This window comes from Sciurus vulgaris (assembly GCF_902686455.1).
Source record: "Sciurus vulgaris genome assembly, chromosome: 11".
NCBI lineage: Eukaryota > Metazoa > Chordata > Mammalia > Rodentia > Sciuridae > Sciurus > Sciurus vulgaris.
Window position 1 is genome coordinate 35,981,509 of NC_136472.1, and position 25,591 is coordinate 36,007,099.

Consider the following 25,591-nt stretch of genomic DNA (forward strand, 5'->3'; position numbering starts at 1 on the left):
TTGACCATCCATTAGGTCATTTATCAACAGCAGGTTTTCATAGAGCCTTTCAAAAATGCAATAAAAGCAGATGAACTGAATTCATCCCAGGAATAAGTATGATGGTCAGAAATTCATGATTTAGATTTTGCATTTTTATGTCCACCTTCCCATATTAATGCATAATTTTATTAGATTCCATATTGAAATGCATTAAAGGAAATAGACCAATGAAGTGTGTTAGTGGAAATGTAGTTTACAAGAAGATATATATATATATATATATATATATATATATATATATATATATATATCTTCCTAGGAATGTATGTTTGTATGTTTTTGTCACTTCAATCCTTCCTAGAACAGGGAGGAAATCAACACTTGCCTATGCAGGACTTTGCATATAGACATACATATACATTGATTGATTCTGATTTCTTTTCAAACACTTTCTCATTAAATCATCATGAGCTACAAAGGGAAATGCTTACTATATCCATTTAATATGTGGAAAAACAGAATCAATGACTAGTCTCAATGAATGATGAAACCAGAATTCTCCTTTATGATCTAAAGCCTATAATATTTCTTTTCTCCCAAGCTGTCTATGTCTCTCAGTTGCTATCATACCATTCATTTATCCATTCCCTGAATTCATACTTAGTGACCATATGCTTTGTGCCAGACTGGGGATACCTTAGTGAATAAATCAAAGTGCCACCTCTCATGCAACATGCAGCCTTGCCTTATCATGGGAACTTCCTTCCATAAGAATGCCAGAATTGGTGAATTATAGAAGTCCTTAAGTGGGACACTACTGCACACAGCCTACCCTGCCCTACCCCCTGTCTCAGGTGTTCCAGAGCCACAACCCATGCTCTGTTTACATTTCCCCAGCCTATCCTAGTAGATGAACATTAAAAAGCAGTGAGGAACCTGCCCAGCAATTAGTGGATGGGTTAAGGAATCCAAAAAGTATTAGGATAATGGATGCTATGAACCAACGTTGAGTTCAGTTTTGTATGGTAAGAGGAATAAAAGCCACACAATAACACAAAGTCTGGCTTATCTCCAAATTACCCTGAATCGAAGGTATTTTTAAGAACTAACTTATCAAGTACATCAGTGCACTGTGGCTTTTGGGATCCCAGATTCCACTGATAGCTCAATGTCTTGCAGTCATCCCCTCAGAAGGAGAGTAAATACACCCTGAATAATGTCTGAGGATGGGTTTAAGTGGCTAGTGGAATACTCAGTGAAGAGAAATTGCCTCATTTCAGCCCATTACTCTAACTCTGCACACCAGTCCCTTTTTTCAGAATATAACATGTGTCTAAGGAATATAGAATAATTTAATAGGCAAAGGACATTTGGGGGTTATACGAAGGGAAACTGGAAGTTTTTCTCAGGGGTCAAGAACAGTACTCACAAGTCTCAGCTCTGTGTCTTGTCGGAAAGAATCCAAGGCCAGTGGAGGTGTGCCATTGGACACAGGAGGCTACACACACATTTCCCCCTGTAGAACCCTGTGCGCCTCCTTCAAGGTTCGGCAGTAAATTGCTTCAGGGGGAGAGCGTGAGTTCTTTGAGCCTTCCTAAAAGCCTCTTTCTGAATGGAAAGGGGAAGATACATGGATCTTCCTTTTTGTTCCTCAAAAGAAAGAGAAAGGGAAGCCAGGTTGGGGAGAGAGAGAGAACTGATTTCATTTAGTGAGCAAGCACTGTGGTGTCAGATCCTTGGCTTGAACCCCCAACCTTGCTTCCTTCTCACTAAGCTAAGGAAATCACGTCCTTCCAAGCCTCCATTTTTCACATCTGCAATATAGGAGGTATCAGTCAAAACATCTTCACAGAGTCATTGTGAAGATCAGGTGAGATCTCCTTTGCAGACAGGCAGTATTAGATGTTCAATAAATATTGGGTCCCAGTGGCTTGTCTTCTGCTTATAATTCCCACTAATGAGATGCTCTGGCAAGAGGGACCAAGTGATGTAAGATAAGTCCTCTCAGGTAGGCATTTGTGATCCAACCTTAAATGACGAATCTGTGGATTAAATGACATGACAAAGCATAAACTGCAAAGTGCTGTATAAACTGAAGTAGTTCTGCTGTTTCATCCACTTGTACAATCTGCTAAAGATAGTAACATGCTTGGGGATATTTTCTGGACACTGTTTTGTGTTTGATCCTGGGGTTTGAACCCTGGATTGTTATACCACCGAGCTACATCCTCAGCCCTTTTATTTATTCATTCTTTTAATTTTGAGACAGGATCTTGCTAAGTTACTGAAGCTGGCCTCCAACTTGCAATCCTCCTTTCTCCAGCCTCCCATGAAAGATTATTGTATAATAGAAACTTTGATGTTCTACCTACGTTTTATCACATGCTTCTTCTTTATAACCACCCCCAGAAATAAGCAGTTCCATACCCTTCACAGTGGGAGAGCCTGGCAGGCACAACTGATAAACAGCAGAGTCTGAAAGCTAACCCACACTTCTGGATTTAACTCTGTGTCCCCTAGACAGTCTCGGACACAAAGAAAACAAGGAATTGGAAGGTAGCAGGGACATTTGGGGAGAGTTTTAAATGAAGTCTTAATGCAAAAAAAAAAAAAAAAAAAAAAAAAGGTTTCCTATACCAAGAAACCCAGTCATTCTAACAGAAAGAGTAACTGAGAACATATCTAGGACCTGAGAAGGAAGATGAGGTATGTGCCTTCCACAGGAAGAGATTCTTGTCTAAACACTTCGATTGTCAGCAGAATTCTGATTATGAAGTACACTGGTTGGTACTTCATCCTACGGATCCAGGAAGCCATTCTTCTTTCTCTTCAGGGACAGGAGGAAGGTCAGAGCCCTGCCTGTTTCCAAGCCTTTCTCCCTCTCAGGCCCACCTGGGGAGGACAGCCAGGCCTCTCTAACTTCTACAGAGCATCTCATGGCACTGAGAAAATCTGCTCCCAGCGTCCACCCAGAAGAACCCGAGGCAGGAAGAAACTCCTGCACCTTGGGAAAACCCAGGAGCCCACTGGCCCCAAAATACACGATGAACAGAAAGGAAAGCCTGAGATCCTGAGCAACTTAATTGCTTTTCTGCCACATTAAGTGACTATTGAAAGAACGTGCAAAACTCCCAGGATTACCAAACTATAAACTCTGTGCAAAAACTCCCAGGATTGCCAAACCGTAAACATTCTCACAATACTTTTAATTTTGCTAGTCCAAGTTAACTGCAGGAACCTCAGTCCCTCCTCGCAATTTCCTTTCCAACCAGCCCCCTTCTTCTCTCTGCAAAGGGCAAAGAAATGTCTCTACGGACACAGCTCCTGTACACAGCTGCAATATGACGGTGGCTTTGCTCCTGAGTGCTACCGCCAGGATGACAGTGAACAGGAGATGGGGAAGGAAAAAAAAAATCTCTATTGTTCTGCACAAGAACAGACCAGCGCCTAATCTAATGCAAACATAATTACTTTTAGTTAAACAAAAGGAGGGAAACAAACAAAAAGAAAAAAAACTTGATGTTTACAGCACAGGCTGTCTGCTCAGAAATGAACAATAATGTGGGCATCAGATAGACATCACATCCCTCCTCTCAGGGGCTGCTCTTTGGAAACACATCTGAAAAGCATTTACAGAGACGGTTAGAAGCAGGAGCTCTGGGCCTAGCTATCCTCTCCCTGTTTTCAATAGTTCCCATTTAGCTTCACTTCATTGCTCACCTCTTTAGTTTAAATGTTAATAGGAGGTTGGAACTTCAAGAAATGGTTTTTAAGGTTGGATATCAGGAACACTGAACAATCTTTTCCACTGACCCTTGCATGGCATTGATCCCCTTGGTATTCCTGAACAGGCAATGAGTCGTCAGTCGGAAGGAATCATCATTTATTCAACAAATATCTATGGCCAGCCTACTTTATGACAGGTGTTCTGCTGGGGTGAGCAATATAGAAAGGGGGACTCTCCTCCTAAATCACACCGTCTCATGGAAAGAAAAAAAAAAAAAAAAAAAAAATGTGATAATCATTCAAATGAGTTCATGAAAGTACATGTTGCTACGAGAACACAGAAATGAGAAATCCAAATTACTAGCAGGGTTATTATGAAGGAGAGAGAGCAGAAATAGTGTAAGAAACATTCAACTTTAAGCAGAGACCTTAAGGATGAATAGGAATTAGCCAGGTCAATGACTCAAAAGAAGAACACGTACAAATTCCAAACCATGAGGAGGCTCAGAGAAGAAAGGGCCACGGCGTGCTTAAGAACCTGAAAAATTATTGGTTCGAGATGTATTAGGGTATCAGTGATGCTGTAACAAATCACCACAATGTTAATGGCTTAAAACACCCGAAATTTACTCTCTGACATTCCAGAAGCAAGTAATCCAAAGCAAAGGTATTGGCAGGGACATACCCTTGGGGAAGCTGAAGGACAGACTCCTTCCTTGCTTATTCTGGCTTTTAGAGGTTCTAGAAGTTCCTTGCCTTGGCACTGCGTAATGCCAATCTTTGGCACCATCTTCTTTACTCTGTACCCTCCTTTTCTTTTCTGTCTGTGTTGTCTCTTCTGATGCTTGTTATTAAATTTAGGGCTTACCTGGTTAACCCAAAATGATCTCTTCTTGAGTTCCTTAATTATATCTGTAAAGATCCATTTTCCAAATAAGGTCACATTTGCAAGTACAGTCAAAGTGGCTGTGAGATGGAACTGCAGAGGTAGGCAAAGGTCAGATTGTACAAGTCTTTGGGGCATGCTGAGCACATTCATTTTTTTTGTTTTGTTTTGTTTTGTTTTAGTTTTTATGGCAATTAACAAATTATCAGAATTTAGTGGCTTAAAACAATACTTCTTTCTCATCTCAGAGTTCTGGATTAGAGGTCTGGACACGACATGGCACTGCTGGGTCCTTTATTCAGGACTTATCTGACTGGAAGCAAAGCATCCTCCAGGCTGGGCCCTCATCTGGAAGCTCAAAGGGAGATTCCACTTCCAAAGTCATTCCTTGCAGGCATAGGACAGGGGTCTCTCTTTCCTTTTCACACTGCTCTCCACAGCTTCAAGAACCACGCCGTGTCCACGCCTTATATTTCAAATCTCTGACCTTATTTCTGCAGCCATCCAAAGAAAGCCCTCTGCTTTGGAGGGCTCTCGTGATTACTTACTTTTGTCACCAGGAGCATCCAGGAAAAGCTCCAATTTCAAGGTCAATTGATTAGTAATCTTAATTATATCTGCAAACTTCTTTGTACCATGTAATGTATCAGTCACAGGAGGCACAGAAAGGGGCATAGGGCTCATGCAGAAGGGAATACTTGTAATGCCATGAGACAAAACTTTGATACACCCTCCCACTAAAAGATTTCTGCTGCTACTTTCCAAAGAAAAGACATATGAGGAACAGAGTTTTGCCTGACTAGGTTGCAATCTCATGAGAGCAATTTTTTTTCTTCTTTCCACTCTCTTCCTTGAACCCTTAGTTCACTTTTAGTGATGTGAGTTTAGGAAGGTTAAATTCTCTGAGCCTCAGTCTTCCCATATGTAAAATGAGAATAATTAAACCTGAAATGAATGGGCTGTTTTGAAAAGTAAATGTAATTATTTAGGATAATGTCAGACAAATACTAAGATTTCCATGAATGGTCCCAGAACTAGCTAGAAGTAAAGGAGCTGAGAGCCCTGGTCCAGACATTGCACCTCTAAACCTGGCAGCCACTAGTTGACAGAATCATCTGCTCATCCTTTATTCTGTTTTCTCACTAGAATTGGGCCCAACCCCTGCCTTGCCTTGCTTTGTATTGTTCTGCTTCTGTTTTGTTTCCCATGTCATAGATTATCTTCCCTGTATTTTATGTTCTTATTCTCCTTTTCCCAATGACCCTATATGACCCAACAGAACTCTGACTCCACTCCCCCAAACTGCTTTACAGGCTCCAGAGTCCATATGGAAAACAGACTGATCTGGATTGACCCACACTGGAAATGTCCTTGAGTCTGCTCCCTGCAGACGTCAACCCTCCCTCACCTGATTTAAAAAAATGAAATGATAAAGGTTAGCAAGGAGAATTGAACTTTTCCTTTCCAAAGATCCTTCAAAGGAACTTACAGGAGCAACTCCTTCAGGGAGATCAGAAACTAGGAACCTTCAGGAAAATCTCAGGAGAATCTACTCACGCACATTAACTTAAATAAATCAATCACACATAATTATTTTCCATCCAGAAACAACCACCTATAAAACATTTTTCCTTGTTAGAATAATCAAAAGAATGAAAAGTTAGCCCACATCCTGTATGTCTTCAATAACATGGCCCAATGGAGTGCTTTTTCTTGGCTCAAACCAATGTGTGTTTACTCTCCAGGGGCCTGGAATCTGAATATCAATCACAATCAATTCTGTGTAAAAATGCAGGCCATCTTGCAGAAGACTGTGTATAAAAATCACAAAAATTGTCACTAAATAAATTTATCCAAGGATTAACCTGGTTGGGAGAAAGTGGATTTGAATATTTCTCTCCAAAGGAGTTAGAAGCAAATTCTGCATCTACCCACTTGCATGTCACTTAGATGAATGCACAGTCCATGCTACTTTCTTTTGTACAGTCAGGTAAGAAGAGTGACAAGAAAGGTTCAGTATATTGCAAAACAGCTCTATGCTGAGCTACTTCCTTCTTTGGCTTTGCCAAAGTCAAAATCCAAGACAAGAAGTTTGATTTCAAAGAACTTGTGCCTCATCTTACTTTGACCAATCTCAGTTGGAAAAGTATATCAATCATATGCCTACTTGTGCTTTCAGGATATTCTTGCTCCTCCCAAGAGTTCATTCATAACAAAAACACAAAATCACCTTCTTAAGATGCTTCTCGAACCACCAAAGTAGATGGTTAGTTTCTATGGTGAATTGGATCTGTAAATAGTATTGAATTCCTATAGGACTAAGAGATCCCTGGTCTTCTGGGACTATTTTATTTTCTCCTAGACACTTCAGAGCAACAATTCTGTGGAAGTTGGATTGAGATTCAGTCCTTATAAACAACTTCCTCTGCTGTTGCAGATCTGGTGCAGGGAAAGAATCCCAGATTCAAATTGCATCTCTGCATCACATTAGCTGAGGTACATACAAAGCAATCAGATTGTATGAGGGAGAAAGACCCAGAAATCCAGAGCATGTCCATTGATTTGAAGGTACTGGACATAGGTTTTACTTCAGATTTTAATTTCAGCAGTGAATAAGGAGATGATTGGGGCTTTTTACAGAGGTAAGACCTGACAAGTCTAGTCATCTTTGTTCTTCAAAAGATGACAGCTCAAAAGAAAGGTCATTGTAATGTTCAAAATCTTCAAGATGTCAGAATCATCAGTAAAACCAGAAAAATGAAAATACAGGGATCCATGGTTTTTATATTACTTTTTGTTAATATGACAAAACTCATTGTATTTAGAAATGTTAAGTTAAAATTAATAATAGCCAAGTTCTATAGAAGTGGAAGAAACCTTTATCTCATAATAATTTTTTCTTCTGTTCTAAAATACATATGATTCCTGATAAAAAACAGTGTTTCATTTTATATTTAAATGATGTTCCATTGAATGTTTTATTAGTAATAATTCACTATTTAAAATGTCTATCTCAGTAATGAGGAAGACTTCACTAGGCTTGAAACAAAAACAACTTATTTAAAGTGAGAAATAAAATCTCTCTTCTGATTGCTGTGGAAGTTTCTCTACCCAGACATAATAAATACTTCCCCAAAATCCCTGAAAACTTTCTTTTTTTACTTCAGAAATATTTTATATTTACAGAAGTATAGCTAATATAGTAAGAGAGTTCTCATATACTCTATACCAGTTTTCCATATTATTAACATCTTAGGTATGGTACATTTGCCATAATTAATGAACCAATATCAATGCATGCTTATTAATTGAAATCTACAGTTTTTCAGACTTCTCTAAACTTTTTCCCCTATTGTCTTTTTTACTGTAAGGCAGCATGTAGGAAAACACATTACAGACAGTCATGTCTCCTAAGGCTTCTGTTTGGTGTAAGAATTTCCCAAATTGTCCTTGTTTGTGATAATCTTGAGAGCTTTGAGAAGCACTAGTCAGATATTTTGTAAACTGTCCCTCAACTGATATTTGTCTAGTATTTTTTTTTCATGATGTGAAACAATGTGTTCAGGGTTACTTGAATACCACTCTCATGACATTCAGTATACTAAGGATATGTATTATCACTATGATGCTATCCTGGATCGCCTGGCTTGAAGTGGCAGTTTTTAGGTTTCTTCCATAGAAAGGTTGCTCCTTCCCCCAACTTTTCACACCATACTATGGAAGAAAACCATTGTGTATGTCCCACACTTCAAACGGCCCCCTCTCAGAGAGCAAAGGACCTCCAGAAAGTATTCAGAACTCTTTGACACGATAAATTGGTCTATACTCTTCCCATTTTATCTATTTTCTTCTGTCATTTCTTCATGTCAGTGTGGATCCGTGGAGATTTGTTGTATACTTTGAGATATAACTCAGTACTCATTATTTTCTTAGTCAAAGGGTTCCAGCTTTGACCATTGTAGAGTTGCTGATCTGTCTATGCTTCCTTTCTTCCCTTTCCTTCCATTTCCTTCAGCCCTCCCTCCCTCTCTGCCTCCCTTCCCCTATTCCTTCTTTTTCCCTTTCCTCTTCTTTGCTTCTTTCCCTTCCTCTGTTCCTTCTTTACTTCTTTCTTTTATCACTTCCTGGTACTACAAGGTATCTCAAGCTGATCCTATGTATTTCCTACCCAGTTCTAGAAGCAGCCATATCTCCAAGGAGTTATGGTTTTATTAGAGTGGCAGGCATTTTTAAATTTGAGGAAGTATCCCTAAGGATGAATGAGTCAAAGTACAACACAACCAATGGTGACTGTGGAATAAAATGCTGTATATTTGCAAAATGTCTTAGAATTTTCACACACATAGGAATCCATTTGATCTGCAAGCTTCCCTCAGAGGCAATCAGAGTTAATAGCATTACTCCACTTTGTCAATGAAGAAACTGAGGCCTTGAGACTTCTGTGAGCATCCAAGGTCACAGAGTAAGTGATCAGAAAATAAATAATAGAAGTGTAGATTTTCTAGCTTATAATTCTGAGATACGTCATCATTCTAGGATACACAGTGCTATCAGTTGGATCTGGAGATCTCCCAAAGGCCCATGATCTAAAGCCTTGGTTCTTGGCTTCACACTGTTGGGAGGTGGAGCCTAGTGGAAGGAAGTTAGGCCATTGGGGGTGTGTCCTTGAAGGGGATATTGAGACCCAAGCCCCTCCTCTTCCTTTTTGCTTTCTGGCTACCATGAGGCAAGTGGCCTCCTCTGCCATGTGCTCTGCCATGATGTACTGTTCACCACAGGCCCAAAAGCAATAGGGTCAATCAACCATGGACTGAAAATTCCAACACCGGAGCCAAAATAAACCTTTCCTTCTTATAAGTTGATTATTTCGGGTATTTTTTTCATAGTGACAGAAAACTGACTAACATACTGCATGAATAAGTATATGTTCCTAAAGGAGATGACCAAATTCCTATTCAGTATTGTTATAAATAAGTTTTACAGAAAATTAGAAATATCCTTTGATGCCATAGGAAACAGGTAAGACTTTGCTCAATACAAAACTTGGTCAGCAACAATATATTGAATTTTCTGCAACCTTGGGGTGATTTACTGGGTCATTTGAATGATTTGAGTAAAAAAAAACTTCACTTTTAACAAGCAGTGGAACTCTTTGTATCATACTGAGCTAAGCATTTCAAGATTCCATCACCCAACACCCAGTGAAATTCAGCTTCTAAGTCAAAACTCAAGTCAACTTTAGCCTACCCTCTTTGGAGTTGAGGATGCCAATGCTAAAAGCATCTGTATGAAGAAAAAAAAAAAAAACTGGTAGAAGAATTAATGTGGAAATGAATCTAAAATCTTGAATATGGGAGTATTAGTAGCCAAAAAAGAAAGTTGTAAAATCAACTTCTCTGAATCCTGGGAAATGAAATGGAGTATTTCTATCAGAAAAATTTTATGGGAGGAGAAACATTAAAAAAGTAAACCACTTTATTTCTTAGTAAATTCTATAAACTGAATAAAATTACCACCAGAGTGAAGAAAAATACAAAACCTACCACACAAGTTGTGAGACTCAGAGGGCTAGACCCAACACTTTGTATTTGAAAATTTCCCCTTTCATTTAAAATCTAGGCCAAATCATATAGTCGCTCCCTCCCTGATGCCTCCAAACTTGTTCCTGTGTCTACATTTTGACAAGTTTCATACTAACTGTACCTGTTTTTCTATGTGTCCAATCCTAACCTCCAGACTGAGATCCATAGAAGTCCCAAGGTGGGGACTCCAAAAATGCCTACAGAATGAAAGGATTCCCAACACCCATTGAACATTCTTCCTCAGCTCAACCCAAATTAATGAGCTTCTCTTCTCAAGAGTTAAGGTGGAATTCTCCTTTGGTATTCATTATGTAGCATTTTTCATTTTATCTATCTTTTTTCCTCATTAGATTGTAAATTCCCTGATGGCAAAGTTAGAAGTTGTGGACTTTTGGGTCTAAAACAAGGATGACCATATTTCTTCCTTTTCTATCAGTCAGCATAACCATATTTTACAAGGTTGTCATGAGACACTACACGTAAAATCACGTAGGACAGCAAATGACTGGGAGAACCTGGCTATTAGCTTTTATTTCCGCTCCATTTTTACTATTTTGTGTTCCTCGCCATCTCCATTACTGTGCCTCTCACACAATTTATTGAATAAATACTCAATAAATGCCCAATGATGCCTCGTTAGGCTACAAGTTCAAGGAAAAGTTCAGGCAGTCCAAAGGTTAAAGGCCAAATCTAGGAATCAGTGGCTAACTGGACGTAACAGGAGTTTTATTTTTTCATGTGGCATCTTGTGAACATATTGAATATTGTGTTACTATCGTCACTCAAAAAGTTTCATAGCAAATTGTTAACACTGACAGGTAATACAGTGTCTTAAAGATCATCAGAAAGATAGATAACACTTTCGGTAACAGATGTTAAGAGGAAAAACCTAGAATTCTGCCCAAAATGAAATGGAAATTCTGCTTCTACTCAAGGCTAGGATGGCTAGGGGTCATTAAATAGAGTTTGGATTTTATTTGACAAGCAAGGGTGGCAAGAGATACCTTCAGGACCATCCTCTGATCAATAAGCTGTAAAATGCTGACATTACATACTGCAGCAAGTAACAGCTGCCTGCCCGACCCTCTCCTGGTGGTCTACCATGTTGGGTGGTTTTTGATGGGTGATTCGACCACTGGAAATAAGTAGTGGGTCCAAATAGGATATTAGATTTTCATAACTATGGAATCCCAGTCAAATGTATCCATCAATAGACTGCAATTCTGAATTCTCCTAAACCCACTGTGGATGAATCGTATGATAAAGAAATTCCCATAAACATACCACCAACAACAATCTCAGAAAAAGCACAATATAAAAAACCCACTATAAAGAAAAAAAAAAAAACACCCTTTTTTAGAAAGTGTCAATGAGGCTTATGATAAAAAAGGCTGAGGGCTGCCAGAGGAATTAATATGGAGGGGAATTGTCCTAGAAGACAGGGAAAAAAAGAGAAATAACGAAGAGGAAAGGTGGGATCAGAGGGAGAAAAGTTAAAATGAAAGCCAACCCACGGAGTCTGTGAGATGTATTTAAATCTCAGAACCAAACTAGCTATCCAGAGGAAGCTGCTTTTCATCTTCTGAGTTGACACAAGCCTTTTGAAACCTCTGTGGCTCTGACCTTTCATTATTGCTGAACACAGTCGCCCGCCCTCACCCCTCACCCCAGCCTCTCAGGTGAGGCTCCAGAGAAGAAGCCCTCAGCCACTCTGCAGTAGCATGAAGCTTTTGCTGCTTCCACTTCAAAACTGGCCAGATTGCGAGATTTGAGTCTTGCAAGAAAAGATTTTTTTTTTTTTTTTCCCCTCTCAGCGCCAGCATTTTTGGTGAGAGATGTAATACATCAAAAACGGAGAAGAGAGGCAATCATGCAGGGAATGATTTCAAAAACTTTAATGAACCGTTTAAAATAAACTCATTTGAAGGTAATTTAACAACACCACTTTTACAATTAAAAATACTATTTTAGCATGCAAATGCAGAACATTAGTCCCATGTCAGGATGGAAAATGAAGTGAAACCGAGGGGCTTTTGAAACATGAATGCCATCTCGGTAATTTCTCATCACTCCATGGCGCTCTTAGGCAGCCTAATGAAAGAATGAATTGATTTAAACAACATTTTCTTGGAGCAGTGGGGTTTAAGGAATTAAATTAACTTGATGGTTGGTTGCGAGAGCCAGGCCTAGGATTGGCATCACATTGTCACTAAAATTAATTTTGGTCCTTGCCTAAGTTTTATTTAGGTATTTTTTTTTCCTATTTACTCCTAAAATATGAACCAAGGGTTTTGATAATTAGCAGAATACTTCAGCAGTTCACTTCAATGTATTAACATTTGCTTGCAGATATATATATGCAAAATACATATATATATACATATATATTACTCTCTGAGAAAACAAATTGGACTCCAACTACTGCTCCAGGATTTGCAGTACAACTGAGTCTTCCTTGGAAGGTTGATAGGAACAACGCTCTCCCATGTAGACTAAGCCAAGACAGCAATTCTCAATCTTTTTCTTTATCACAAAACAGTTGACTGATCACATCCACCCTGCACCTCTATGGCTGCACCAGGTTGCAGATCTCAGCATTGCTAAGATAGCTGCAGGCGGTGGGCAATTCCCAGTGCACTGGCTGACATGCCCAAGTTCCTTCCCCACTCCAGAGAGTACATCAGAATGCCAGTAAGTAAAAGTGATGTTATTCTAGAACAACCTCAAATAAGCTTGCATTTTTTTTAAGTAGGTCATAAAATTTGTACTTTCACTCTTACAAAAACAGAAAGTAGGGTTAGAAAAATAAGAGCTATAACATGTCTAGGACAGTGTAAGTGCAGCTGGCCCTGTGCATCCAAGGGCCCTACATCTGCAGATTCATATACCCATGGATCAAAAACACCAGGGAAAAGTTGCTTTTGTGGACTTTCTTTTCTTCTTGCCATTATTCCCTAAACAACACAGTAAAATGACTATTTGTATAGTATCGAGTAGTATAAGTAGTCTAAAGTGATTTAAAATATAAAATATATATACAGAAGAATATGCATAAGTCATATGCAAATACTGTGATTTTATATAAAGAACTTAAGCATCCATGGATTTAGTCCATGGTGGGTCTGGGATCAAGCTCTGCAGATCCAGAAGGACAACTGTATACGCCAATAAGACAATACTTCATCAACACATATTTTCTGGTACAAAGTATTGTGTTTTTGTGAATTCAACTCTAGTTTTTGAATATTCATGTCAGAAAAAAATCCTGAAGTTAGATGCTCTTCAGTCATAACAAAACAGGGACTGAGGATATAGTGCCATTTTAAAATGCTTTCCCAGCATGCATGAGGCCTTGGGGTTTAATCCCCAGCGTCACAAGAAACACAACAATGACACAATTTGGTAGTAATTTTTACCCTGTTTGATCAGCACTGAGTTCCAGTCATTAATCCACCTTCTCTCTGTTACTTCCCATGTAAACTCTCCAAGATCACATTATTGTGGTCTCTCCATTTTAAGGAAACACAAACTAGGGTCCAGACATTCTCAAGATACTACAGCTGATAAATGGTAAATCTAGAATTTCATCAAAGGTCTATTGTTTAATTTAAAGTCATCTTTATCGGTGTATTATGATTATATGCAATAGTGGGATACATTATGCCATATTCATACATGCACATAGCACAATCGTATCCATCTCCTTCCCTAGTACTTCTCTTTCCCTTTCCTCCCTCCTATTGAACCACTCACTCTACTCTCTGATCTCCCTTCTATTATTATTCTTATTATTTTAATTAACATATTACCATTACACATATAAACAGGATTTGTTGTGGTATATTCATATGTGGACATAGCATAATTTGGTACTTCCCAGTGCCCTCTCCCTGCCCACACCTTGATCCCCTTCTTCTACTCTATTGGTCTTCCTTCTGTTTTCATGAGATCCACTTTTCTTTAATTCTCAAGGGTCTACCTTTGACTGTGACTTAAGAGTCACCTATTGCCAATGTCTCTGGCCCCCTGAAAATGAAAACTCAAAATGTGCATATTATACTTTCATTTTTCTCTCTCATGCAAGACCTCATGCAACTCAGAGAGTACTGTTCTCTTTCAAAGAGTTCTCCTGGGAGGCTACATAAATATTCCTGCCCGAATGCACTTGTTCAGTGCTTGCCTCTTTGGAGAAGACCTTCAAATCCAGTTTGTGACTCATGTGGGAAAATATAATTCATTTCCTCCCCATCTTTTGATGATCATACAAATGCAATTTTAAAATGTTATCTCCATCTTCTCAGCTACCTAATCTCTGTAGAATTTTTTTGAAGAGGACTTGCAACATGCTTTTAGTAAAGACAGTATCTTTAAAACAAGCACATAACATTCTGAAGAGACTATTTTGAAGGGCACAGCAGATGTTCAAAATTTTAAATTCTAATATATCTATTTTTTATAGTTTTTACTTTTAGAGCAGTTTTGGATTTACAGAAATACTGAGCAGAAGGCGCAGAAAATTGAGCAAAAGGTAAGAAAATTCTCATAAAGGGCTGCCTTTCCCCCACACAGATCCCCCTAAAAACATCTGCATTAATGTACCACATATGTTATAACTGATGAACAAATATTGACACATCATTATTGACTAAAGTTCATGGTTTACATTAGGGCTTGTTCTCTGCATCGCATTTTCTATGAGTTTTGAAAAATACATAATGCCATGTGTATACTGTTAGAGCATCATACAGAATAATTTCAGTGCTCCCCAAATCCCTGATATTCTATTCACCCCTCACTCCCTCTAGCTGAGCCCCCAGCCATCTCTGGTCATTTTATGATCTCCATAGTTTTGCCTTTACCCAAATGTCATATAGTTGGACTCATATTTTATGTAGCCCTTTCATTCTGGCTTCTTTCTCTTCGAAATATGCATGTAAGTTTTCTCTGTTTCTTTTCATGGCTCTGGTATATCTATTTGCAATTTAGCCACATGCTAAAAGAGTAGTACAAAAATGTCTTTCCTCCATCTTATGTTCTGCATTTCAAAAAAGAGCCTGGGGCGGGGGGAGGGGAGGAATCAGAAGGAAATTGGTCTAAATGCACTAGAATGATTATGGCATGTGGTTTCTTTTCTCTTGTTTCTAGACTTTTAATCTTAAAATTTTATTAAAATATTTTTAAATATGGTTCAACATGCAAAGAGGAAATAAGTTCTATCTTTTTTATCACTATGTTTCACTTATTTAGAATTGCAGTTACATGTTTCTCTTTTCCATCTCCCTCTTTTCAACACATCTAGGCTTTTGGACCCGAGTTAAAATTTTGGTATCTTTGAATTCAGAAAAAGTGAAGATGAAAAGAGGAAGAAAAGAAAAAGGCAATGACTTCTGAGAAGTCAGTGTTACTTCAAATACACCCATGAGTACTCCTAGTCCCTTGTGGATTTAAAACCAGAAATGGTCAAGGAACATAAACGTCATGGCATTGAACTAAATATAACCTAGTCCTACCATGTAGCCTCCCCTGTTCCAAGAAAATCACACTTCTTGGCCTGAATCAGGTATAGACTCAGACTCATTATAGCTGTTGTGTGTGGAGCCCTTTCTTCAGGCCAAAATCTGTGCTAAACATTCTGCACACATTATTTTATTAAATCCCAACAGCAATCCTATAATTTAGTAGATGAGCAAGAAGCCTTAGAGAGGTTGAACATATAAAATTCAAAACCATGTCTGAGTTAAAAACCTGCCCCTATCCACTACATACTGCTGCTAGTCACAACACATAATACCAATATACATCCCTGCCCCCAATTTTATTTTCTCCTTTGGAGCAAGAGTTTTCATAGAGAAACACAGAAAGGATGTCTGGATCAAAGATCACCATGTAGACCCTGCCCAGAGGTTTCCCAAGATGACTGGTAGCATTAAGTAATCAATACAATTTTAAAGCCATGGAATAAATACCTTACAAATCCAAAGTTCCCAGGTCAGAGCAGCAAGAAGGGTTTTGAAGATGAGTAATCCCAGATTCAAAGTCTAGCTCCAACTTTCCATTTGCCGTGTGACAGTCCTTGCCTTCAATTGGTTTCATTTATAAATTGAGTATCAAGGAAAGAGATGGTTTAAAGAAAAACCTACTCAACCAGTTTTCAGATTTGGAAACAATGAAGCTCATTATTGGGCAGAGATAGAAATGTGAGGCTTGAAACATCTGGCACACAGTGATGCTCCTGGTTTGGTTCCTGATTCTACCACTTAGCAGAGTGACACAAGCAAATTTCTTAACCTCTGTGCCTCAACCTACCTCATCTACAAAATGGGCATAATATGAGTGCCTGATGCTGGAGATTGTTTTGGGGATTAAACTGGGTAAAACTATGTAAAACACATAAGGCTTTGCCTATCTAATAGTAAGAGTAGTAAAATGTTACTCCTTGGGAATTTTAATTAATTACTAAAATGGTACTTATTAGATGAATACTGTTCAATAATTTGATATGTGTATACAATATGTAATTATCGAATAAGGGCAGTTAGCACTTCTATCTCATTGAACATTTTTAAAAATTTTTTGATTAACACAATAATTATAGATAGGGATGGTTTTAATAAGCCTATTTCTTCAAGGATTTGGAGTGGTGGGTATATAGACTTTATAAGCAAATGAAAATAACACAGATGCTATTTCTATGCTGGAAATGAAGGTGACTCCCTTAAATTACTGGCACTGAAACAAGGGCAGGAGAGTTGCAGACCATACCCAGGAAGGCTGGAGTGAGTTAGGCCAAGGTCACGGTGGGGAGAAGGTGAGGTGAATCACAGTGTGTTGTGCAAAGCAGCATACCTTCAAAGTAAGGACCTGCTGAAAAGAAACCAGGGCTTTGGCATCCGATCGCCCTGGGACCAAATCCTGGTCTCACCACTTATTAGGTGTAAATTCCTGAGCAAGTTATTGGGACTTTCTGAGTCTCTGATTCTTTATCTATAAAACAGGAATAAGACACCCCTGGTGGAGTTGTGAGGATTAAATTAAGAACGTAAACAGGCCGAGTCCGAGCCGCGCGCTGTGTCTCCGCTGCGTCCGCCGAGGCTCCCGAGTGTCAGGGACAAAAGCCGCCGCCGCGCCGCCTGCTCCCGCCGCCGGGGCTCATCCGCTGCCGCCGCCCTGAGGAGAGTCCGCTGCCGTCGCCACCCGTGAGGATCCGAGAGCCATGTCGGCCAGCAGCCTCTTGGAGCAGAGACCCAAAGGTCAAGGAAACAAAGTACAAAATGGATCTGTACATCAAAAGGATGGATTAAATGATGATGATTTTGAACCTTACTTGAGTCCACAGGCAAGGCCCGGTCTTGCTCAATTGCCCAGGTGGGCCTCGAACTTGGAATCTTCTTGCCTCAGCCTCCTGAGTAGCCGAGTTTCTTATACATAATGGATTTGGAATAATGCATATACTGCTATGTCAGACTCCTACTTACCCAGTTACTACAGCCCCTCCATTGGCTTCTCCTATTCTTTGGGTGAAGCTGCTTGGTCTACTGGGGGTGACACAGCCATGCCCTATCTAACTTCTTATGGACAGCTGAGCAACGCAGAGCCCCACTTCCTACCAGATGCAATGTTTGGGCAGCCAGGAGCCCTAGGTAGCACTCCATTTCTTGGTCAGCATGGTTTTAATTTCTTTCCTAGTGGGATTGACTTCTCAGCATGGGGAAATAACAGTTCTCAGGGACAGTCCACTCAGAGCTCTGGATATAGTAGCAATTATGCTTATGCACCTAGCTCCTTAGGTGGAGCCATGATTGATGGACAGTCAGCTTTTGCCAATGAGACCCTCAATAAGGCTCCTGGCATGAATACTATAGACCAAGGGATGGCAGCTCTGAAGCTGGGTAGTACAGAAGTTGCAAGCAGTGTTCCAAAAGTTGTAGGTTCTGCTGTTAGTAGTGGGTCCATTACTAGTAACATCATGGCTTCCAATAGTTTGCCTCCAGCTACCATTGCTCCTCCAAAACCAGCATCTTGGGCTGATACTGCTAGCAAGCCTGCAAAACAACAACCCAAGCTGAAGACCAAGAATGGCATTGCAGGGTCAAGTCTTCCACCATCCCCAATAAAGCATAACATGGATATTGGAACTTGGGATAACAAGGGTCCTGTGGCAAAAGCCCCCTCACAGGCTTTGGTTCAGAATATAGGTCAGCCAACCCAGGGGTCTCCCCAACCTGTAGGTCAACAGGCTAACAATAGCCCACCAGTGGCGCAGGCATCAGTAGGGCAACAGACATAACCATTGCCTCCACCTCCACCACAGCCTGCCCAAATCTCAGTCCAGCAACAGGCAGCTCAGCCAACCCGCTGGGTAGCACCTCGGAACCGTGGCACAGGGTTTGGTCATAACGGGGTGGATGGTAATGGAGTAGGACAGTCTCAGGCTGGCTCAGGATCTACTCCATCAGAACCTCACCCAGTGTTGGAGAAGCTACGGTCCATTAATAATTATAACCCTAAGGATTTTGACTGGAATCTGAAACATGGCCGGGTTTTCATCATTAAGAGCTACTCTGAGGACGATATCCACCGTTCCATTAAGTATAATATCTGGTGCAGCACAGAGCATGGTAACAAGAGACTGGATGCTGCTTATCGTTCCATGAACGGGAAAGGCCCTGTTTACTTACTTTTCAGTGTCAACGGCAGTGGACACTTCTGTGGCGTTGCAGAAATGAAATCTGTGGACTACAACACATGTGCAGGCGTGTGGTCCCAGGACAAATGGAAGGGTCGTTTTGATGTCAGATGGATTTTTGTGAAGGACGTTCCCAATAGTCAACTGCGACACATTCGTCTAGAGAACAACGAGAATAAACCAGTGACCAACTCTAGGGACACTCAGGAAGTGCCTCTGGAAGAGGCTAAGCAGGTGTTGAAAATCATAGCCAGCTACAAGCACACCACTTCCATTTTTGATGACTTCTTACACTATGAGAAACGCCAAGAGGAAGAGGAAAGTGTTAAAAAGGAACGTCAAAGTCGTGGAAAATAAAAAGCAGTTCTGCATAGACTGCAGCAACGGTTGCATCTGCATATCCTAAGCGGAAAATTGACCTTCAAGAGAATTAGGACTTTTTTCTTAATTTCATTGACTTACAGAGACGATTGCAGACTTGCAGTTTAAGTATTGGAATTTCACAAAAGACATAGGACTTAACTGGAAAATGAAAAAAAAAAAATAGGAAAAAGAAAAAAGTAAACAAAAAATTCCTCTAGGTAGTTTAGGTGAAAAATGTCCCTTTTATTTTGGCTTCGGTTGTGATTTTCAGAGCATAATGCTTTGGTTTTTTGTCTTTTACTATGTTTTTCGGATTTTTAAGTCCGTAAGTGCATACAGTTTTCTCTAATTTTTAAACCCTTTCCTCCTCCCATTTTGACATTTGCACTTGGAGAACACTTGAGTTGCAAAGGTTGGGTGTCCATCCCAGAAAGTGGGAATTTGATTTTTCCCTTCCGAACTGGAAGAACATTTTTTATGAAGAATTTTTGTCTAGGAGAATTTAACAGTGTTACCCAAGGTTGTGTCTTTAAGGGTGGTTCATTTTCTCTGACCCTTTGTTACTCAAAGTACTAGGAGTCCTAAGAAATGTTCTGTTCTTGTACATTATACTGATTAAGTCAGGATTAATTTGATTTCAAAGCTAAGAACAGTGATAAAAACTCGTTTTCAGAAAGAGAAAAATATTTTAAAACGTGTAGTGAATGTGAATGTTTCTTCAGTTTCTTGTTCAGCCAATGAGGAAAGGGCATTGCCTTTCTTTTTTTTTTTTATTGTAAACAAATGGGATACATGTTGTTTCTCTGTTTGTACATGGCGTTAAGGCATACCGTTTGTGTAATCATAAATTTACATACAGTAAAACAAAAAAAAAAAAAAAAAAAAAAAAAAAAAAAAAAAAAAGAACGTAAACACATGGAAATTATCTCAAAAATGACTGGCTGACCTAAAGTAGGCGTTTCTTAATGACTTGCCTCTGTGAGGGACTAACTTGCCAAAAGGAGAAGATAACAATGCCACAGTGCCCTTTCTCTACACATGAGAAAAAATTATGTCACAACATTCTACTTTCTCTGGTCAAGCTTTTCTTAATAAGTAAGAAAACTATAGCCACCTCAAATCATGTGTTTAAGAAAGACCCAGCAAGGAACTGACTCTTCATTCATCTTGATCCAGTGTGATCTTTCTGAAGTCATTCTGTCTCCCAGTCTTAATGCTTTTTCTGAAGGAATTTCATTTCTCTGCTCTTTCCTCCCCATCTTCAGCTCAGGCAGGACAGCCCTGAATTTTGCCTTTGATAAATGGAACCGACATTCTAGTGAGTTGCTTTTCCACTCCCAGGGAAAACCTCGTCTTGGTTTGAGAAACTCAACTCAGTTCCTACCCAACTAACTTATTTTCACGGAACCCGGCTTTTTAATATTTACTTTGACACTGAAGGTGAGAGCAACCCCAGTGTCCATGAAAATCATTTGGTGGCAGTGCCCTTTTCCAAGTCCAGCCTCCAACCTGGGTTTCTTTATAGGGGATCTGAGTCTGAGTAATGGGGTCTAACTCTGACCCCAAAACTATAGTTGGGCGAGACTGATCCTTTCACAGGTTTCTCCCAACTCCTTCCTTCAACACTGAGTTCTGAATTCATTGCCTTCATATCCTATCAGAGTCCCTTGATTCAAGGCCAGCTTTCCCACCTAAGTCTGGAAAATACTATTCACTGCTATCTACAGAAATTAACACCACTGAAATGCACACTTAAAAATGGTTAAGAGAGCAACCTCCCCTCTGCAGAAAATGAGACCTTAGAGGAAAGTTCTTGTAACAGACTGAACTTGAATTTCTCCCAGACCTTTTTAAAAGTAGGCTATTCGACCTAACACTCATTAGGATGGCCACTATCGAACCACAGAAAATAACTAGTGTTGCCGAGGGTGTGAAGAAATTAAAGCTCATGTATGCTGTTGGTGGGAATATAAAATAACGCAGACAGTATTCAAAATAGCATGGCAAGTCCTTAAAAAAATAAAAATAGAATTGAATTACCATATGACCAGCAATTTCATTTCTGGGTACATATTCAAAAATAACTTAAATACGGGTCTCTAAGAGATATTTATATACCTATGGCCATAACAGCATTATTTCCAATAGCCAAAATATGGAAGCAACCCAAGTGTTCATCAGTAGATGAATGGATAAACAAAGTGTGGAATGTACATACAATGGAATACAATTCTGTCTTTAAAAGGAACTTCTCACACATGCTAAAACAGGGATGGAGCTTGAGAACATTATATTAAATGAAATAAAATAGTAAAAAAAAAAAAAAGATAAATACTGTACAGTTTCACTTACATAAAGCCAGAAAATAGAATGATGCTTTTCAGGGACTGGGGGAAGGAAGTCAGATTTGCAAGATGAGGAATTCCAGAGAGCAGTTGTACAGTACTGTTACTGTCCTTAATACTACTACACTGTACACTTACGAACAGTTAAGATAGCAAGCTTAATATTACACACAGTTTGCAACAACTCATTTATTTTTATATTTTAAAGGAGTTAAGTCATGCAACTCTCCATCTGGGTGCTTCTCTGTGCTAATCACAGGTATCACTACCCCCACTACATAACTTCGTCCAGCGGACCAACCAGCCATGACAACAGGAAGTTGGACCAAGGCCCCTTTTAGTAAAATTATTCACCAAAAAAACAGAATCAAGATTTTTAGGAACATGTCAGAAACCTAAAAATTAATTATGCCTTTGAAATATTGACTTCATTCCTTAAAACTATCACAATCCTGCAAAGAAAAAAAGACCTTATCACAAGTTAGAAGTAATGGAGTCTATGAGGAGTTAGACCAAAACAAAAAGAAGATTTAGGGAACAGGAAGAAATGCACATCAATAGGTCCCAGGGCCTTCCTTACAGGGAATTTATTGAATTAATATTTGGGATTTCTCTTCTATAAAGAAAAATATGTAGATGGCTCTGATGAGAAATCAAATATGTTCATGTCAAGATGCTTATTAAAACAAGTGCCACACTGAGGCTCAGTGTGTGTGTGTGTGTGTGTGTGTGTGTGCGTATGTGTGTGTGTGTGTGCGTTTCTTTTCAATCACAATGATAAAATAAGGGTATTTATCACTGGCACTCTCTTATTGAATCCCTTCTTAATTTTTTTCCTAGCTGAACAACTTGGACAAGTCCCTTGCTGAGTTCAATTTTCTTTCCTTCATATTCTACTCAGAGACTTTTATAATATCGACTCTAAATAAAGTATGAAAGGTGCTGAGCAGAGTTCCTATGTTCCAGAATCCTGAACCACTCTTAATCATTATTATCATTCTGTTTACATTTGATAGGTGGCCCCCTCTCCTCCTCCAGGCCTCTCCTACCAGTGCTGCATTTGCCCTTTAAAAAATCTGTTTCTCTGTCAAGTCAGGGATGTCCTGGCATGGTGACTGAAGGTGCACATAAGTTGAGTGGCACCTGAAGGCATAGGTTCAAGTCTCAATTCCTCAACTTATTAACTGTGCGACTTGGGGCAAGGCTTTTGAGGTCTCTGCATTTCTGTCTCCTGATCTGCAAAATGAGAAATGAGGCCTATCTTTCAGGGCTGTGGCGTGAACCACAGGAAATCATGCATGCCAAGGGACTTAGCATGGTAACTGACCTATCGTAATCACACATGAAAGGATGATTATTGTTGTTACTATAACAATATTATCTCCTAATTTTATAAAAGTAAAGCTCTTTTGAGAAGCCAGGTCAGCCTATGTGTATTCAAAGTAAGGTGTTGATTTGAAAGAGCCAGGCTACATCCTCTGACCTAATATCTTTGTTACACTCTCACCTGGGAATTTTTGCCTTCTTTTAAAAACTGGCAGTCGAAATAAAAATTATTTTTAAAAATACAAAATGTGGAAGTGGTAAGTCATTCACAACTTATAACACAATGGTTAAAATTGAAACATGTCAATCTAATAGTCATGAAAATCAGTACAGGGAAAAGGGGGATTTTGATACATGAAGGAAAAACCATCATTCATGATTCTGTGGTTGCCTTTGAAATCACAGTGCTTTGGAATCACAGTGGAGGATTCCAGAGGATTCCATAGACGGTCTGAGGACAGAATTGAGGAAAGTTTCCAGATGAAAATAATTGGCATACATACACATGCATCCACTCATACATCCAATCATTGAACCATGTAGCAGTTAACATCTCGCATGTGCAACATCTCAGTGCCTAGCAATAAGTTGGAAAGGACAGCATTCCCATATTCAAGAAGTCTACACTTGAGTGGGGTAAATAAGTTGGTCATCAGTATGTAAATGCTACAATCTTAGAATATATTCATTACTTTGCAAACCCAGAATGATGATTAAGGCAAAGGTAGATAAAAGATAAAATTCCTAAATGAGTCTTGGAAAAAATGTCCTGTGAGCTATCTCTGCAAGTTCTCAGGAGAGGATAAACTGGAAAGAGCATATTTCAGGCCAAGGGACTAAAGACATGAAAATGCATGAGCCATCGGAGACCTGCAGGTGATTCTGGACGATTCAAGCTCAGGGCAATTTAGAGAAAGAGGGAAAGGAGAAGAGAGTAGGTGAAGTAGACAGAAACCAAATTGGACTCACTGGATGGTTTCTAGGCAAAGAAATGATACTATTATATATGCTTTTTAGATAGAAGTTCTAAATATCTTGGACATTATTGACTAGAGGAGTTGGAATAAAAATGGAGGCCAGTACAGAGGGTGTTAGAGGGAATCAGGAGATACTCACAATCTAAGTCGGTGGCAGCAATAATGGAAAGTACACAAGATTCAGGAAGTTGAATTGCTAGCACTGACTGGCTGCTCTTTTGCAGGAGGTGTGTACAATGACACTGAGCTTTCCGGTTTGGGTAAATAGAGGATAGTGGTATCCAAGACTGAAAGACTGAAGGAAGAACATAGTTAGAATGTGCAAAGGGCCAGCACCCTAAAAGAAACACAGTTCACTTGAAAGAACATGAAAAGTTATTGGATTATAATAATTGCAAAGAATTATTCATATCAGTCTCATTTGACACACTAGTCATCTGAAAGTCAACATCTTTCAACATTCCAGCTGTTTTTTTTTTTAACTGAAGATTGACAGAGCAGCACTGAAACAGCAGAAGTACACAACAAGGGTGCCATAAACTTTAATGAGCTTTAAAAAATTGCCAAATAAGTGTTAATTCTCTCAACAGCTGGAAGGTTCCCTCCTAGCATTGCTAAGAATTAATTGTATATTTCTTAGAGTAAATCCAGGGAGCTGAGCAGAGAAAAGATCCTGTTCAGATTATCAGGAGTGAATGCTTTCCCCTCCTGAAGTCAAAAATGAACTAAACAGAAAAGTCAGAAGATACTGGAATCACAGATCAAGACATTGTGTAGTGGAATCAGCTACTCACAGCCAATGTCTCTCCAGAATTCCAAAGAAAAAAAGCCTAGAATTGAAGCTACAATTAAAGACAGGCAGTTAACATACAATAGGTAATCGGGTCAAATCAAGAAAATAGAGGCCAGTTTGGATCTGGGAAGTTGGAGACTGACCCTGGGAGATTAGAATTTCACTGTCTCCAGAGCCTTCTAATTACCAAGATTACCTGCCAACACTACCTCTCCCAAAAGGCTGCAGACAGGGAGTTGCTAATTAATGCCCCTGGGCTGCTGCCTGCCTGGATCACTCCATTTGGCCCTTTCCCCTGCCCATCTGCTTCCCACCTTTTGGCCAGCCCACTGGTACCTCCTGGGCCTACTCACATAGGCAGGAAGGAGAGAGAGAAGTGGGGAGAGAACAGGAAAACAAAGGAAACTTTAATCTATAAAAGGGGCAGGACACTGTCACTTCTTGGGATACCAGAATTCCAGCTACCACCCCCTTCTCCAGTCTGTGTGCTACTTCCTTTAAATAAAACCTGCTTTGTATGCTTGACTCGGTGTGCTTCTCTAATGTTCAGACTTCAACAGTTGAGGAAGCAGAACTCATCACCCATAACAAGAGGATCATATTCTCTAAGAGATCTGCAGGAAGTAACCAGAATACACACATACCATCAGCTGGCACTGGGTTGGCAAGGCTCTGGGGAGGGCTTTCTGACTGCATCAGAACAAGGCAGGCAGCATGACAGGCCCTCCATTCTGTGTCTTCCAACAATCCCTCATCACACATCTCTCTGACCCGTGTGGTTATCTAAGCAGAAGAATGGAGTAACAAGTTGCCATCTATTGAAGGCTTACTGTGTACACAGCTGGATGATAAATACTTTATACCAAATCCCTCAGTTCCCATAACCAATACCACTTAAAGTGAATACCATAATTTTCATTCCCAT

The 25,591-nt window shown here is 39.5% G+C and overlaps 1 long non-coding RNA gene and 1 pseudogene across 2 annotated transcripts; one reads left to right on the plus strand and one right to left on the minus strand.

Annotated features, from left to right (window-relative positions):
* Positions 1–280: 280 nt before the first annotated feature.
* On the minus strand, positions 281–16,196 carry LOC306639979. The gene is made up of 3 exons (XR_013757711.1): positions 16,143–16,196; positions 4,577–4,687; positions 281–2,024 (listed from the first exon to the last, which is right to left on the minus strand). It is a non-coding gene; the product is annotated as an uncharacterized lncRNA (long non-coding RNA).
* A 1,031-nt stretch (positions 16,197–17,227) lies between these two features.
* Positions 17,228–19,895, plus strand: LOC306639978 (YTH domain-containing family protein 2-like; annotated as a pseudogene). Its single transcript has one exon. The product of its transcript is annotated as a YTH domain-containing family protein 2-like (transcript).
* The last annotated feature ends 5,696 nt before the right edge of the window (positions 19,896–25,591 follow it).